The 17,517-nt window shown below is 46.7% G+C and overlaps 1 long non-coding RNA gene across 1 annotated transcript; it reads right to left on the reverse strand.

The window, feature by feature from the left end:
• Positions 1-7,299: 7,299 nt before the first annotated feature.
• Positions 7,300-12,595, reverse strand: LOC308653556. The gene is made up of 3 exons (XR_014023070.1): positions 12,571-12,595; positions 9,079-9,272; positions 7,300-7,354 (listed from the first exon to the last, which is right to left on the reverse strand). It is a non-coding gene; the product is annotated as an uncharacterized lncRNA (long non-coding RNA).
• Positions 12,596-17,517: the final 4,922 nt, after the last annotated feature.

A 17,517-nucleotide genomic window follows, 5' to 3' on the forward strand; every position in this document is an offset into this window, starting at 1 on the left:
CAGCACAGCATGCCCCCTCCACACACACTACCCCACCCAGCTATAACTCATCCAGTTCCAGTCCCCAATGCCTCTCCAGCCAGGGCTGCGCCCCCCCCCCAGGCATCCCCTCAAGTAACTGCCTCCCAGAGACAGGCACGGTGTGCCCCATCACCACACATTACCCACCGAACTCCTTCACCACCCAGCTCCAGTCCTCTAAAACCTCTCCTCCCAGAGCCATATGCCACATGCCACTGGGGACACTGGAGTCCTCCCTACCTGAGACTGTCCTCATAAGTCCACAAAGACCAACAGGAGGTGGTGGTGAGGGCCATGCTGCCCCTGTGGGAGGCCCAACATCCTCACCCATGAATGAGAAAGGACGGCAAGGACACCTTCCCAGAGGGTGACATAGTCTAGGGGCAAGACTTGAGCAGGCCAGGCAGCCATCAGTAGAAAGGATCTCTGTGATTTGAAGGCCCCAGATTCTCCACAATCTGCAGTACACTTTTAGGCTGCCCAGAAATCCACTGTACAGATGCAGGTTGGGATAAGTCCCTGCATGAATCAGTGAATGTGTGCAAACTGCATGCACATGTGTGTCGAGGGCGGGGCTATGTGCAGGGATGTTCCCAGGCCCTACCTCACAGTTACAGAAACAGTTCAGCCCTCCCAAGGTACTACCTCACCCAGCTCTGGTCCCCTAAGACCTCTCCAGCCAGGGTTGTGCCCCTACAAGCCTCAGGAAGACTGCCCCCTCCAGCTACCCCCTAGCAAGAACAGGCACAGTGCACCTCTCCCCACAAAAGTTCCTACCCCACCAAGCTCCACCCCATTCAGCTCTGGTCTCCCAATAACTCTCCAGCCAGGACTGCACCCCCACAGGCCTCAGCACAAGCACCCACTCTAGGCATTGCATTGCGGCGACAGGCACAGCAAGTACCCTCCCCATGTACTACCCCATCCAGTTCCTGGTGCCCTAACACCTCTTCAGTGAGGGCCTTTGTTCCCACAGGCCTCAGCAAGAGCGCCTCCTCCAGGCATCTCCTCACAAGTACAAACACAGTGTGCCCCCTCCTCACGAACTACCTCACCCAGCTCCATTCCCCTGAAGCCTCTTCAGCCAGGGCGGTGCCCCCAAAGGCCTCAGCATGAGCTTCCTCTCCAGGCACCACTTTATAGAAACAGCTTGCCCCCGCCTCACACACTACCACACCTAGCACCTACCCCATCCAGTCTGGTCCCCCAACACCTCTCCAGCCAGGGCCATACGCCACACATTGCTGAGGACACTGGAGGTCTCCCTACCTAGGCTCTGCTCCCAGGTTCAGCAGGAAGGATCTCAGGTACTTGAGGAACGTGCTTCTCCACTGTCTACTGGCCACTTCTGGATGCCTGGAAACTCAGAGCACAGAAACAGTTTGCAATATGCCCGCCCAAGCTTGTGTGCTTCATGCACTCGCCTGTGTGTTGAGGGTGGGGCTTTGCCCAGGAATGTTACCGGGTAATGCCTAGTGGCAACAGGCACAGTGCGCCTCCTCCCCAGACACTACCCCACCCAGCTCAGGTCCCTTAAGATCTCCAGCCAGGACCCTTCCCCCACAAGCCTCGTCACCCCTTCAGTCACTGCCTCTTAGGGACAGCACAGGGCATCCCCTTCCCTGCACTATCCCACCCAGCTCCTACCCCACGGAGCTCCTACCTCACCCAACTCCTACCCCTCCCACCTCCTACCCCACCCTGCTCCTGGTTCCCTAGGAACTATCCAGCAAGGTTCCTATCCCAAACAGGACTCAGCAGGGTCGGCGCATCCAGGAACCTCCTTACAGGGAGAGAGACACACTTTGCCTCTTCCCCATGCATTACTTACCCACCTCTGGTCCCATGACGCCGCTCCAGCCAGTGCTGCACCCCACAAACTGCTGGACACACTGGTGCCCTCCCTACCTGAGGCTCTCCACTGGGATCCACAATGTCCAACAGGAGCACAGTGGTGAGCACCAGGCTGCCTTTGTGGGAAGCCTCACATCCTCACCAGGAACTGCAAAGTGGAAAGCCGGAAGGGACTTCATCCCAGAGGGCGACAAAGCTTCTTGGCCAGGAGCAGAGCAGGCCAAGCAGCCTTCGGAAGGTGAGTCCTCAGCTACGTGAAGACACGTGCTTCTCCACCATCTTCCTGAAACTTCTAGGCCTCAGGAAACCCACTGCACAGAAGTAGTTCGCAGTGCGTCCGTGCGTACGTGCATCCCTGCGTGCGTGCATGCGTCCGTGCATCTGACTGGTGCTCCCCATGCCCCACGTTGGCTTCATGTACCCTGAATGTGGGGCCCACCCGACAGCCCCTCCCTGGGAGTGGCCCGGCACCTGCGCGCAGAAGCCAGCGGCTCCTCCAGCTCCTCCTCCTCCTCGGACAATGAGCTCGCCCCGTTTGCCAGGGCCAAGTCGCTGCCATCCTCGCCAGTGACCCATTCCCCGCTGCTGCACCCACGGGGCTTCCTGCGGCCCTCGGCCAGCCTGCCGGAGGAGGTGGAGGCCCCACCAGCCTCACAGCAAGGCGCAGGGCCCCTGGCAGCCCCCGGCTGCGTCCCCCGGCACAGTGTCATCAGCAGCCTGTTCTACGAGCAGGCAGGCGAGGGCCCTGAGCGAGGCGCCCTGGCCCCTGGAGGCCACCGACACGCAGCCGGGAGGCGGCACCTGCTCAAGGGCGGGTACTTCGCCAGGGCCCTGCCTGGTGAGCCGCTGATGGAACATCGCGTGCCGGAGGAGGAGGCCGCGCTGATAACCAAGATACCCTCCTTTGAGACAGCCCTGCGCCTGCCCAGCGCCTGCCCAGCGCCAGTGCCCGTGAGGCCCCCAGCCGTAGCCACTCCCTGGACCAAGACCCTCCAAGTGCCATCAGCCCCTTGAGTGAGGCCTGCAGTGAAGGACAGTGCCCTCCCACAGCCTCCACAGGGGAGGCTGGTGGGAGAGGCCAGAAGCCCCTGAAAGGGCCCAATCTGTCTCTAACACCTGCTAGAGACTCAGGGCCTGCTCAGCAAGCGGGGTGGTCCAGGCTGGGGCAGGAGGCTCCTTCTTGTCACCCTGAGCAGGGTTCTGCCCCCCAAAAGGGCTGTGGCCCACTGTCACCACAAACTCATGGCTGTTTGCCTCCAGGGTCTGTCAAGGAGATACTTCTAGAGCCCCCCTGCACAGCCCAAACAAGCCCCCTGCCAGGCTCTGAGAAGGAGCCTGGCAGCATCTCTCGACCTGGGGGGCCTTGGACCAGCTCCTCCAGCTCCCTGGAACCAAGCTGCCCCACAGGCATGGAGTCCAGCCCTTCTCTGGACACTGGCAGCCTGTCTCAGGAGGCTGACCATTCCCCTGACCCAACACCCCCCTTACCAAGGCCTCAGGAGCAGGCCACCACCCGGAAGTTCTCCCTGGGGTACCGTGGGGGCTATGCGGGGTTGGCGGGCTATGGTACCTTTGCCTTTGGTGGGGATGCAGGGGGCATGTTAGGACAGGGTCCCTTGTGGGCCAGGATGGCCTGGGCCGTATCCCAGTCCTCCAAGGAGCAGGACGAGGCTGCAGTGGGAAGCCCTCAACCCCAGGCCGACTTGGGGCCAGTGCCTGAGACCAGAGGGGCTACCCTGAGGGCTTCCCCAGAGCTGACCTCGTGGGAGCAAGATGGGCAGGTGTCCCTGGTGCAGATCTGGGACCTGTCAGGGGATACAGAGGCTTCCGACACTGTGTCCTCAGACATTTCAGAGGTGGATCCTGCCTACCTCAACCTCTCTGACCTGTATGACATCAAGTATCTCCCACTCGAGTTCATGATCTTCAGGAGGGTCCCCAAGCCGTGGGAGCAGCCAGAGCCGCCCTCTCCTGAGGCTGAGGCTGGGGAGGAGCTGGCAGAGTTCCCTGAGGCTGCGTGGCCCTGGCCAGGGGAGCTGGGCCTTTGAGCTGGCCTGGAGATCACAGAGGAACCGGAGGACCTGGAGGCACTGCTGGGGGAGGCTGCGGCCAGCAGAAAGCGCAAGCAGTCCCCCTCCCGTGGCCTATTCCAGTTCCCTGGGAAGTGTCTGCCACTGGAGGAACCCCTGGAACTTGGGCTGCGCCAGAGGGTGAAGGCTTCCATGGCTCACATCTCCCGGATCCTGAAGGGCAGGCCGGAAGGTAACCTCCTCGTCCTATCCCCTGGCACATCCCTGCCCCTTAGGATCACTCACCCTTTCGTGCTCAGGGTTCTGCTGGGCCCCCCCCTCTGGTGCTGTTGCCCCTACCTCCCAACTGCACCCACAGCTCTACCTGAGTCCTGGGGGCACCTCTGCTGACCTGAACCTGCCTTACTGGGCATGTGAGGCCATCCTGGAGACACCTGCAGGGAGGGCACCTGGGGAGAGGACAGCCAGGATCCCAGGCCTCCCCCACTGTAGACCCTCTGACCCAGGAGTCTTATGGCCCCACCCTCAGTGACCTCAGACCTTCTGAGCCCAGTCCTGTGGCCCCAGATCCTCCTGACTCCAGGTCTCTCCTGATCTCACAGCAACTCGACCCTAGGCACAGCTGACCCCAGCTTCCCTGACCCCTGAGCTGCCTGGAAGTCCCAACTCCAGAGCAGCCTCTGTGACCCCCAACCTCCTGACCCCAGCCTGACCCCAGCCCCAAGCAACCCTCTCCTGCACTGTAGGCCTTAGAGCCCCCAACAGCCCACTGCTGAGGGAGGTGGGAAGCAGGTCCAGTTTGTCTTCACACCCCAGTCCCTGAGACCTGGGCCTGCCAGGAGGACAGGCAGTGTGAAATGAAATCTGATTAAATAACTGCACATGGAAGTAGCAAGTATTAGGTTTCAAAGATCTCAAGCAATATTAACCCACAAATTCTAAATGTACTTCTGATTGTGGAATCCCATTTTAATTACAGCATAAATTAACAATCTAAATAATACAACTATCATAAAGCTAAAATTCTCATTTACGCAGCTCTGAGTTAAAAGAATATAATACCACAATCTATTGCATTATCTGACATGAAAGCAAAAACATAATACAAATTTAGGCTTTTCTATCAAATTACAAGAATTAACTTTCTATCCAGAAGAATCCAAAGACACACAAAAGCATCTGGATTATTTTACATATGAAGTATATGGAAAAAAGTCTCTCGCCAAAGTAGTAAGAAACAACTTCTAATTTCCTAAGAAACTTGTATTTTACATTTGTTTTTTTCCTGAATCACTTACCCAGCCACAAAGAAACTCAGATTAGAGAAGTTAAAAGATGTCCTTTTCAATAGCCAACAGTCACCAAAGACCATAACAAAAGAAAATAGACATAAGTATTCCATGCTATTGTGCACAAGCAAGCCCAAAGTTTTACTGCTTCACTAGTTAAATCACTAAATGTTAAGCATTATTTCATGAACTTAAATTAAATCTGGTATATAAAGAGAAAAATATACCATAAGTGAAACTTACTTTCTATTTCACAGAAAGATTCTACTCCATCTAAAATAATCCTGTGACCTTGTGGAAACAATCTTGGGTTAAACACGTAAAGCAGATTTCTTTATCAAATGCACCAGTACATTACTTCTCTGAGAGCATTCAGTATGTTTACTATGCTCTCTAGATGTATGTTCATACACTGGTTTAAGCCATTTGCAGAAAATCAACAGAAATCCTTAAAAATGTTTGACCTGACATGCAATTTTAAGACATGTGAGTTTTAAATTGAAAGAGCTTTACATCTTTCGTAATGGGAATAATCAGAATTTTTCTTCTGCAAGTTAAATGATTCTTCCATAGAGCAAATTTAACTTGACTTCCTTAAATGGCTACAGATCTGACACACCATTTAGAAGGCTAAAAGGAAACACTGATTTACTTCTTCTCTAAAGCAATACTGTTCAACAAAATTATAATGCAAGTTACACACATAATTTTGAATTTTCTAATAACTATGCTAAAATGGATGAAAATACAACTTTTAAAACACTTATTAAACATGTCAAATATTATTTCAACATGTAATAAATATCTTTAAAATATTTATTCTTTTACAACTTGTACTAAGTTTTCAAAATCCGGTATGCATTTCACACTTATAACATATCACATTTTCAACTAACCACAACCTGGTCAATAGTCAGAATGTGGCTAGTGGCTACATTATTGGACAGTATACTTTTTAGGTAATATTTTGAGATCTGATATACTACTCTGTTTATAATTAGTTCACTTTCATGTCTCCTTTTTGAACTGAAAGGGCTGCGGCTACAAATATAAGCAAAACTGTTAATTCACTGGATAAATCAGGATCAGATCACCTTATCTGAGGATCTGGTTAACACACACACAATAAGCAACAAATGGATTATGCCTTATTATGTCTCAAGTAGACTTCAGAGATGCTTCTGATGAACACAAGAACATACTTTGTAGCAAAAACTCAGGTTAAGCACCAAAACATTTTTATATCAAATCTTAACACTGCCTTAATTCTAGCATCCCTTCCCTCTCATTCTTGAGCACATACTTCTATGCAAATTACTTACAATATTGCTCTCTAAATTTGATAAATTTTATCAACTCTACAGTCACCATTCAAAATAAACAGGACACTATATAAGACAAAAATGAACAAAATGAGAAAAAATTATCAACTAGCACTTTTAATACAACTTATGTCAACCAATCTTAAATTATTCTGAGTTCCACTGAAAGTGATTTTTCTCACAATTCCAATTAATTTACTGCTAAGGATTTCCCCAAGTCATTAGGACATTTGCTTAAAATGTAAATAATTCCAACAATGTGTTTTCTAGAAAATAACAAATACAACCATAGATTAGCACATAAAATTTGTCCTTAAGGCAAGTTACTGAATAAATCAAACAGAAACAACTATACTCTTGTTTAATGCTTTTACATTTTTATGACACCACATTCAGCAATTTCTAAATTTGGAAAGTCAGTTCAGATTGCACACAAACAATAACTTTAAAACTTAAAACTTTACAAGTTTCTACAAAATACTTGTGAATAAATATATTCCATAGAAATACAACAGAAAAATCAACACCACTCAAACAAATCTCAGCAAGGAGCACAAGATCAATATATTAATAAGTACTGAATATATGATACATGCTAAAGAGTATTTTTCTCCTAATTTAATTTAATTCACCAGGCAATTTTTGTTTAATGCACTTGCAAAGCTGCAAGGAAGCAAATGTAGCCTGGCTAGCCTCTTCTGCTGCACTTATATACAAGGATAATACATTCATCTCCTGATATCTTTCCACAATTTAGAAATCAAAATAGCAAAATTTTTTTTCTTCCCTGCAGTTAGGAGGAGGATTAAGGGTTATTTCAGCCAGCTCCTTCTGAATTCTGTTAGTGAAATGGGAACAGACAAAAAGGATTTGAGATAGTCTACAGAATAATTGGCAAATCAGACTGCTCTCTACCGCCATGCAGGTAAATGGAAGGCTGGTTTTGCCTTCAGTAATGCTAACATGACTGCTTCCTCTTTGTTCTCAGAGGCATAACCCAAATTCCTTAGCAGAAACTTTGCAGCTTTTTTCTCACTTGCTACTGTAAATAGGTAAGTCGTTTCCACCTGATTTGAGAAAGTCCTCCACTACTACTCAACAAAAGGATATAAAATCTACTTTAAAACTCTTTTTACCAAAGAAATTCTCTTTTCAAGCTTATATGCAAATGAGACAAAAAGGGAGGAGGGAAAGCACTAGAATATTTTTTACAATGACTTCAAGCCACTTTTGCTGTGGTAAAAATAAGCAAGCTATTGCAAGAGCATATTAATAGTTTTGTCAATATTTTATCTGTTTAAAAAAGGTTTAAAATTTACAAATACCTTTACCAATGAAAAACTTCCAAGGACTATTTTAGCAATCTTATTTAATCATTTCTTTTCTCTGATCATAGGTACAGCATGTAAATTTAATAATCTTAGAGGAAAGAGGGCCTTGAGGTAAGGGGGAAAAGCATTTCTTTGATTTTCTTGAAATTTAAAATGTTTTCAAAATTGTTTAATGTTACTCTCCACAAGATTACAACACACTGAGAAGAATTTTAAATTATTTCAAAGACTGCTGCTATTCAATATAATATTCTCAAGTTCATTAGTGTATGAATAATGGTACAATGACGGTAAAAATGTATAGAAAAATAAGAACATGAATCACTATAAAATGCAATAATTGACCAGTTTTTATATTTTCTTTTTCCTTTAGTTGCTATCATTGAAAAATCAACAAAACATCAACACTAGGTAATGCTATAGATACATTTTATGTTTGATTACAGGAGTTCTACTCCATACGATCACTATCACTGATGGAGTCCCATTGATGGAATCATTTTTTTTTTTTTTGCCATCATAGAAAGTAAAAGTCAGCAGGAAACAAATAATCTTTCACTTACACTCAACAAAACGTTTTTCCCGCTGTTCATTACTATGTCAAGAACACCTACAAGTTTTAAAGATGTGCAAAAACAATGAAAGTTTTCAACAGCAAAGTGACACCTGAGATTGTTAATGGCTATTTTTCAGTTTTATTTGCCCTCACAAGAACAAGGAGGAATAACTATAATATAACTACAAAAAAATTATACCTATTATGCAGGATTTAAAGCCTTGTTTGTAGAACTAAGCAAATTTAAAATCTGCTTTCAAAAAAAGCCAAGGCCTGACATTCAAAATTTTTTAGCAAATATAAACTTTTTTGATCATTTCCTTTCATGAAAAGTGACATTACCGATCTCTAGACGTGCCAATTTCACTCAAGAGTATAACTCACAAAAGGAAACATCCCCAATGTACCATCTAATTCAGTTTCACCAAATTTTCCTTGCCAACTCCTTAAACTGTCAGAATGAGAGTTCAGTCTCTAGGACTCTTCCTGAAGTTACCAAAGAACAGGATAAGTTTGCTTAGAAGCATAATTTTAGTGAGGACATTTTCATGCTCCCTAAAGGATGAAAATTCATTCAAGTACAAATAAAACTGATCTTGAAGTATTTCTGGAGTATTGTTTTTGATGTAAAAATACAAGCATCCAGTTGTTTGGAAGAAAATCTGACAATGTTACCTTTGCTAGAGAGTTTGGTGCTCTTCTTCTGCTGGGTGGCAGAAGGTTCTTTCTTCTTGATCTTCAGGCTCTGGAGCAGCAGGGTCTTGCTGGTCCGCATCTGAGCATCTGAACTGCCTCTGCTGGTGCTGGGGCTGTCATCATCAGACTTTTGCTTATCACTGGCCATCTTGATGAAGTTATCACTTGGAAAACTTTTTTAAAGAGGAAAAAGAAAGAGTCAAAAAATGTTAATCTAATAAATCAATCAACAGCATTTCCTTACCTTAATATCCCCAAATTGTATCTTTATAAAAAGGCTTCAAAAATGTTCACATTTAATGTACAGCAATATTACTGGGGAGACGATGAGTCTTACAATGCCAGCATTCAGGGATTTACCGAACTCAAGTTAGAAAATCCACTCACATTTTTTTCCATCCCTTGAAAAATCTATCAATTGTCTACTTTCTCAGAAGGTATGAAACAGATTTGCCAGGGAACTTAAGTCAACGAACATTAACAACATATGACACACTGTAAATAACAGATTTTGCTCAAAAATGTTAAAAAGTCACTACACATCTAAATATTCACAGACTGACATGGGTTAGAGCTACCAAATTCCCTTTCCCAGAGGAAAACATACCCTGTTAATCGCCCATATGCTTATTTAAGGTGAGCATTCCTCTTCTATGCACCTAAAACCTTTAAACATAACACTCAAACTCAACTAACAAGCTGCCTAGCCTTTTCTATGGCCAGCAGTGAAGATTCAAGCGGCCAAGACCCAGCTGCCACTCTGGGAAAAGCAGAATCCAAACTGCGCTTTATGCACAGCTCCCCACATCACCAAGGTTCCTTGCTCAATCTTTACATCACAGGCGACATTTTATCCAAAATTAATGAAAAGGGGGAGGTAAAAAAAGTTTATTCTTTAAGGGGCTAAATTTGGTCATTTAAATTGGTTGAAAAAGTTTTTAAGATATTGTAAAATTCATTTTAATTTGAGAGACTTTAATGTTAGTAAGAAGTGGTTTTGTATGTTAAAATCTTTTCCCTCCTGTATTCATTATGCATCTTAAGATATGGTAATATACATGAAGAACTATATTTTTAAAATACTTAATTTAGTTTGAAATTATTGTAAGAAAGAAAAGATCTAAAAAGAGATCAGTGGTTTAAAATTCCATAGTGATAATGAAGTTGGAGGGAACCTCTGTACTAAGTGGATTTTAGTCTAAAGACAGTGGGAAAGCTACACTCAAATAATAATATTGGATAGCATTCAATTTATTTTTGAAAATTCATAGCTTGAGACATATCTGAAATATTTGGATTTTTCTTTCATGTTTTGATTTTCTTTTTGTCAATTTTTACATCATAGTTTAAGATGTGGTTTCATGTAACGATACGCAACAGTTTTGTATAATACATGAAGCACTGAAGATCTGGGTGGATCTGGCTCTTTTACTTGATGTAAATTTTGAATCTGAGTTTCAGTTCTAGTTTTGCTGAATAGCTAGTGGCCTTGAGAAAGTCTTTTTGCCTTTTCAATTTTATTTTTCTTTTTTTTTAACATTTTAACATTTTTAAGGTTTTTTTTTCTTTTTTTTAATTGGTTGTTCAAAACATTACATAGTTCTTGATATATCATATTTCACACTTTGATTCAAGTGTGTTATGAACTCCCATTTTTACCCCATATACAGATTGCAGAGTCTCATCAGTTACACTTACATTGATTTACATATTGACATACTCATGTCTGTTGTATTCAGCTGCCTTTCCTATCCTCTACTATCCCCCCTCCCCTCCTCTCCCCTCTTCTCTCTCTACCCCCTCTACTGTAATTCATTTCTCCCCCTTGTATTATTTTTCCCTTTCCCCTCACTTCCTCTTGTATGTAATTTTGTATAACCCTAAGGGTCTCCTTCCATTTCCAAGCAATTTCCCTTCTCTCTCCCTGTCCCTCCCACCTCTCATCCCTGTTTAATGTTATTCATTTTCTCATGCTCTTTTTCCCTACTCTGTTCTTAGTTACTCTCCTTATATCAAAGAAGACATTTGGCATTTGTATTTTAGGGATTGGCTAGCTTCACTTAGCATAATCTGCTCTAATGCCATCCATTTCCCTCCAAATTCTATAATTTTGTCATTTTTAGTCCCAATAGTTAGTTAAATGTTCATGGTTATGTAAAAATACTTCCTTGCCTTAGAAAATTTTAAAGTGGTATCATTTATATAAATTGCCTTTCTAAAGCAGTATTTATCAAAATACTTCTAAAAGTATAGCATTAAATAGTTAACTATAACCTGCCACTTTAATTGTAAAGTTGGTCCTCTAAATTATGCATTTAGAAAAGTAGAAAAACTTCATTTCTTTTCATTAAATGTCTGAGAATGTTTCAATGTACATCATGATTTCACTAGCAAATGAGTACTAGATGAAAACTTTCTCTAGATAATTAAAATATAAAGCTCTGAGATTTAAATAATTTATCATTCCTAAAATACTATGCTTGAGCTATGTACAGTAATCAAATAAAAATAAGGTGATACTACTTGAACACAGTAGGACAAACAGTTGTTTAAACAACAGAAATATGTTGTCTTACAGTTCTAGATACCAGAAATCTGAGATCAAGGGTCAGCAAGATCCATTCCTGGTAAGAATTCTGAAGGACAATCTCTCCAGAGCTCTCTCTTAGCTTCTAGGAGCCCCAGGAATTCTTTGCCTATAGATGGCCATCTCAATGAGTCTTCACAGCTATATGCATATCTGTCTCTCTCTCTCTCTACCTCCATCTCCATCTCCATTTATCTCTACTGATATAGATACATAGATGGGTGTGTCCAAATTTCCCCTTTTTCATAAAGATACTAGTCATAATGGACTAGGGCCCACATTAATAACTTAACCTTATTTATAAAGACACTATTTCAAAATTTAAGATCACATTCACATACACTGGGAGTGAGAATTCCAATGTATGTTTTGGGTGAGGGCCACAGTTTAACCCAGAGCAGGTTCTAACTAAATATCGTGAGATCCCATAATCTCTTTGCTTTACCAAAATTAACAGAAAGAGTACCCTTTACCATTGTCCTAAAGATATGTAGGAGGCCATCAGTCCTGTTGGTGAAGCTGTTATCTATACAATAAAGCTTTGGAAGATGTTTAAAAAAAAAGGGGGGGGGGGAGGTAAAAGCCCAAGGAAAAACAAACAAAGCGCCAAAAACAGCAACAGATTTCTGTGCCCTCATAGGGGAGCCCCGGCGCCGCCAGCGGCCACACACCTCTGCAGCCCTTTGCGGACACAGCTCGCCACGATGGCTGGCAATTAATGGGAGCAGCCAGGCGGCCCACAGCGACTCAAAGACACCTGGGGCGCGGGCGCCCCGCAAGAACTAAGCCACCGCCTCCGCCGCCGCCGCCCCGACTACCCCCACGCGGACCTCAGCCCCGCCGACCTGACTACCCCCACGCGGACCTCAGCCCCGCCGCCCTACCTTGCCGCCTGAAGGAGCCCCGCTGCCCTGTCTGGGGGGGGGGGGGGAGAAGCCGCCGCCACCACCACCGCCCCCGCCCCCACGCGGACCTCAGCCCTGCCGCCCTACCTTGCCGCCTGAAGGAGCCCCGCTGCCCTGTCTGGGGGGGGGGGGGAAGAAGCCTCCGCCGCCGCCAACCCCACGCGGACCTCAGCCCCGCCGCCCTACCTTGCCGCCTGAAGGAGTCCCGCTGCCCTGTCTCGGGGGAAAGAAGCAGCCGCCGCCGCCGCCCCCGCCCCCACGCGGACCTCAGCCCCGCCGCCCTACCTTGCCGCCTGAAGGAGCCCCGCTGCCCTGTCTCGGGGGAAAGAAGCCGCCGCCGCCGCCGCCGCCGCCAACCCCAGCGGACCTCAGCCCCGCCGCCCTACCTTGCCGCCTGAAGGAGCCCCGCTGCCCTGTCTGGGGGAAAGAAGCCGCCGCCGCCCCCGCCCCCACGCGGACCTCAGCCCCGCCGCCCTACCTTGCCGCCTGAAGGAGCCCCGCTGCCCTGTCTCAGGGGAAAGAAGCCACCGCCGCCGACGCCCCCGCCCCCACGCGAACCTCAGCCCCGCCGCCCTACCTTGCCTTCTGAAGGAGCCCCGCTGCCCTGTCTCAGGGGGGGAAAGAAGCCGCTGCCGCCGCCGCCAACCCCACGCGGACCTCAGCCCAGCCGCCCTACCTTGCCGCCTGATGGAGCCCCGCTGCCCTGTCTCCAGGGGAAAGAAGCCGCCGCCGCCGCCGCCAACCCCACCGGGACCTCAGCCCCGCCGCCCTACCTTGCCGCCTGAAGGAGCCCCACTGCCCTGTCTGGGTGGGGGGGGGAAGAAGCCACCGCCGCCGCCGCCAACCCCACGCGGACCTCAGCCCCGCCGCCCTACCTTGCCGCCTGAAGGAGTCCCGCTGCCCTGTCTCGGGGGAAAGAAGCCGCCGCTGCCGCCGCCCCCGCCCCCACGCGGACCTCAGCCCTGCCGCCATACCTTGCCGCCTGAAGGAGCCCCGCTGCCCTGTCTCCGGGGGAAAGAAGCCGCCGCCGCCGCCGCCAACCCCACCGGGACCTCAGCCCCGCCGCCCTACCTTGCCGCCTGAAGGAGCCCCGCTGCCCTGTCTCGGGGGAAAGAAGCCGCCGCCGCCGCCGCCCCCGCCCCCGCCCCCGCCCCCACGGGGACCTCAGCCCCGCCGCCCTACCTTGCCGTCTGAAGGAGCCCCGTTGCCCTGTCTCAGGGGGGGAAAGAAGCCGCTGCCGCCGCCGCCAACCCCACGCGGACCTCAGCCCCGCCGCCCTACCTTGCCGCCTGAAGGAGCCCCGCTGCCCTGTCTGGGGGGGGGGGGGAAGAAGCCGCCGCCGCCGCCAACCCCACGCGGACCTCAGCCCCGCCGCCCTACCTTGCCGCCTGAAGGAGCCCGGCTGCCCTGTCTCGGGGGGAAAGAAGCCGCCGCCGCCACCGCCCCCGCCCCCACGGGGACCTCAGCCCTGCCGCCCTACCTTGCCGCCTGAAGGAGCCCCGCTGCCCTGTCTGGGTGGGGGGGGGGAAGAAGCCACCGCCGCCGCCGCCAAGCCCAAGCGGACCTCAGCCCCGCCGCCCTACCTTGCCGCCTAAAGGAGCCCCGCTGCCCTGTCTGGGGGGGGGGGGGAGAAGCCGCCGCCGCCGCCTTCGCCCAAGACACCGCCTTCGCCGCCACCACGGCCGCCTTCTTCGCCGCCGCCGCCTTCTTCGCCGCCGCCGCCGCCTTCTTCGCCGCCGCCGCCGCCGCCTTCGCCCACGACGACGCCGCCGCCTTCGCCCACGACGACGCCGCCGCCTTCGCCCACGACGACGCCGCCTTCTTCAGCCACCGCAGACGCCGCCTTCTTCAGCCGCCGCAGACGCCGCCTTCTTCAGCCGCCGCAGACGCCGCCTTCTTCAGCCGCCGCAGACGCCGCCTTCTTCAGCCGCCGCAGACGCCGCCTTCTTCAGCCGCCGCAGACGCCGCCTTCTTCGCCCACGCCGCCGCAGACGCCGCCGCCGCCGCCCACGCACTTTGCGGCAGGAAGGAAGCTGCTGCCTGGCTGATGCCCACAGGAACCCCAGCCCGCTGCCTTACCTCACGGTGGAAACGAAGCTTCCCGCTGCCGACCCTAGCTGTCCCCCACGTGTACCCCAGCCCCGCTGCCTTATGTGGCGGCAGGAACGAAGCTGCCACCGCCTTCCTGGCTCCCCATATCGCCCCACCCTGCTCCCCACGCGGCCCCTAGCCCCGCCACCTTACCTGGAGCATGAGTAGTTTCACTTGTTTGTGAATAACTACCCCCACAATAGACTTTTGTCATTTAAGAGTGCTACAGGAAATCTTTGCCTGTTTTTATGTTTAGGATTAAAGTTACAAGGAAAGTGTGAGTTTCTGCATAGGTGCACTCATAGTTATGTGCCCACCACATTCATTCACTGACTGCAGAACCATGTCCTGTGCATCAGACAGAAAATATGTGCAATATGTATCTCAGCAAAGCTAAAACCATCACCCATCACAGACTATTAGCTACTGAGAAAGTGTGGGAATCAGGAATGTTTATATTCTAAGGGTCTCCCTATCATATGTAATATATAAATATATATGTGATTTCATTAATTCTAACATGTGCCTTTTATCATCTCTAAAATCAAAATGTACCATCCAATAAATGATGTTTTCAATCATTCTTAGCCAGGCAGCAATTGTGACACAATTATCATTGCCTGGGACTGCATGAACTTGTCCATTGCTCTTTATATTGTGATGTATGATAAAAAGCCAAGACCAAATAAGTTATTTCAATAAACATAACAAAAATTCTAAGTAACAAAACTATTATTACAGTTCAATTGGTAGTGATTTTTCTTTTATAATGGCACATAAAATAATGTTGCATCTTTGAATTAACTCTTTAATTTGATATTATAATTTATGCCATTGTTTAGCTGACAACAATTTTTCTTAGAGGCAAAATAATGATTATTTTATAATCAAACTTTCAATTTCATGTCATACGGCAAAAACACATACTAATTTTTAAGACTAGTCATTTATCAAATTGTTGGCTACGTTAAAGAACTCAGAATTATTCATATAGTTTAATGCATTTATCTATTAAGCTGGGTGTTAGACAGTACAAAATGTTTATACTAGATCTGGAAAGATGATTATAGCTAATAGTTCTTAAGCACTTACCATATGTCAAGCACTATTCTCAGTTCTGTACATGTTCTAGGACTTAATCCTTTTGCAACACTATAGGGTTAATATTATAACTATCCCCATTCATTTTATATATTAAGAAACTGAGGCACGAGAGGCCAAAAATTATCGAAAGATACATAATAAGTGTGGAGACAGGATGTACATTAAGATTGTCTGACTGCAGAAACTCTGATCCCACTTAGACACTATAGTCACAAATGTTTGTCCCTGCCCTTAAGTAACTAAGTCGAACAAGAAGAAAAAATATACCAATTAAGTTTAAGAGTAGTGCCATAATGGAGTTAGATATAAAGTTCAAGGGATGTTCAGGAGAAGGATCATGTAAGTTAGTTTGTAACAACATATTTGTGTATAGTTATCTAATAAATGTCTTATTAATGAGTCTATAAATCATCAAGAGGCAGGGACTTTGTTGGTTCATTGTTGTATGGTAAGCTCTTGACACAATACATAGCAATTAATTGTTTTCATTTTGCCTCAGGGAGTGAGGAAGGCTAAAGAGAAGTAATATTCGAGGAGACACTCAATGAACATGCTGTATGGTTTTTGTAAATTTAACAATATGTTTCAAGCCTGTATAGTAAGCAAACATGTTGGCCCTGCAATTTCAATGCTCATAATTCATCCTAGAAACTATATGTAGTGCTGAGAATCGAACCCAGTGCCTCACACATGCTAGGCAAATGCTCTACTACTGAGCTACAACCCCAGCCCCCTCATTCTAAGGAAATAATAAAAATTAAGGCTCACAAACTCTAATACTTTTGTTCCAGTTGCTATTAAGGCTAGGTTTGTTAATGTAGTAGTACATAGAATAATATACCTTTTCCCATGAATAGATGTCTGAGAGTTTGAGAAAGAAGGCTGAATCAAATAGCTTTTGAATTAGCTATATATTTTAGTGTACATGTTATATCTGTTCTTCTAATACCATAGATAATGGAGACTAAGTTATACTGCCAAATGTATTAGGCATTTCATGCACCAAAAAAATAAAGCCAAATCATTATCTCATTATAACTCTGCTCCTAAAATTACCTTATTTGTTTATGGAATTCTGTAACAAATTTATGTTTGAATCATTGCACCCAAAAATCCCATAGTACTACTGACTTGGGAAAGGGGATTGGGAGTGTGCAGTAATAAGGTTTGAAATTTATAACTTGCCATGTTAGGCTGTAAACCTAGCCAAGTTTTTTAAAAGACAATTTGAGACACTAATAAAACTTCTGCCAAAATAATCTTTTGCAGAGCCAAAATAACTTTAGATATGATAAACTGGCCCCAATACATGAACTTATGAAACAAATTGGCTATCTGTAGTTCTGATATTGCTCTTTGCTTGAAAAGTATATATGGGAGAAAGCAATATTTTGTACAGCAAGTGGCAGAAATTCAGTCAGGCTTCCAAATAATGATAATTTATATTCATATAGAATGTGTAACTTCTAAAGATTCTTCACAAAATTCTTTATTTGGTTTCTATGGTTATTTAAAGAAGTCACTTCACTTTTTTTTTTTTCACTTCACTTTTTGGTAATATTCTTTCTTTTTCTTTTTTTTTTTTCCAATGCTGGGGACTCAATCCCAGGGCCTCATGCATGCTAGGTAAGTGCTGTACCACTGATCCACATCACCAGCCTGATAATACTCTTTATTAAATAAATTTTTATAGCTCAAACAGTGTGATAATAAGGTAATTTGAGAGAGAAT

The sequence above is a fragment of the Spermophilus citellus genome (assembly GCF_964194105.1).
Source record: "Spermophilus citellus genome assembly, chromosome: 1".
Lineage (NCBI taxonomy): Eukaryota > Metazoa > Chordata > Mammalia > Rodentia > Sciuridae > Spermophilus > Spermophilus citellus.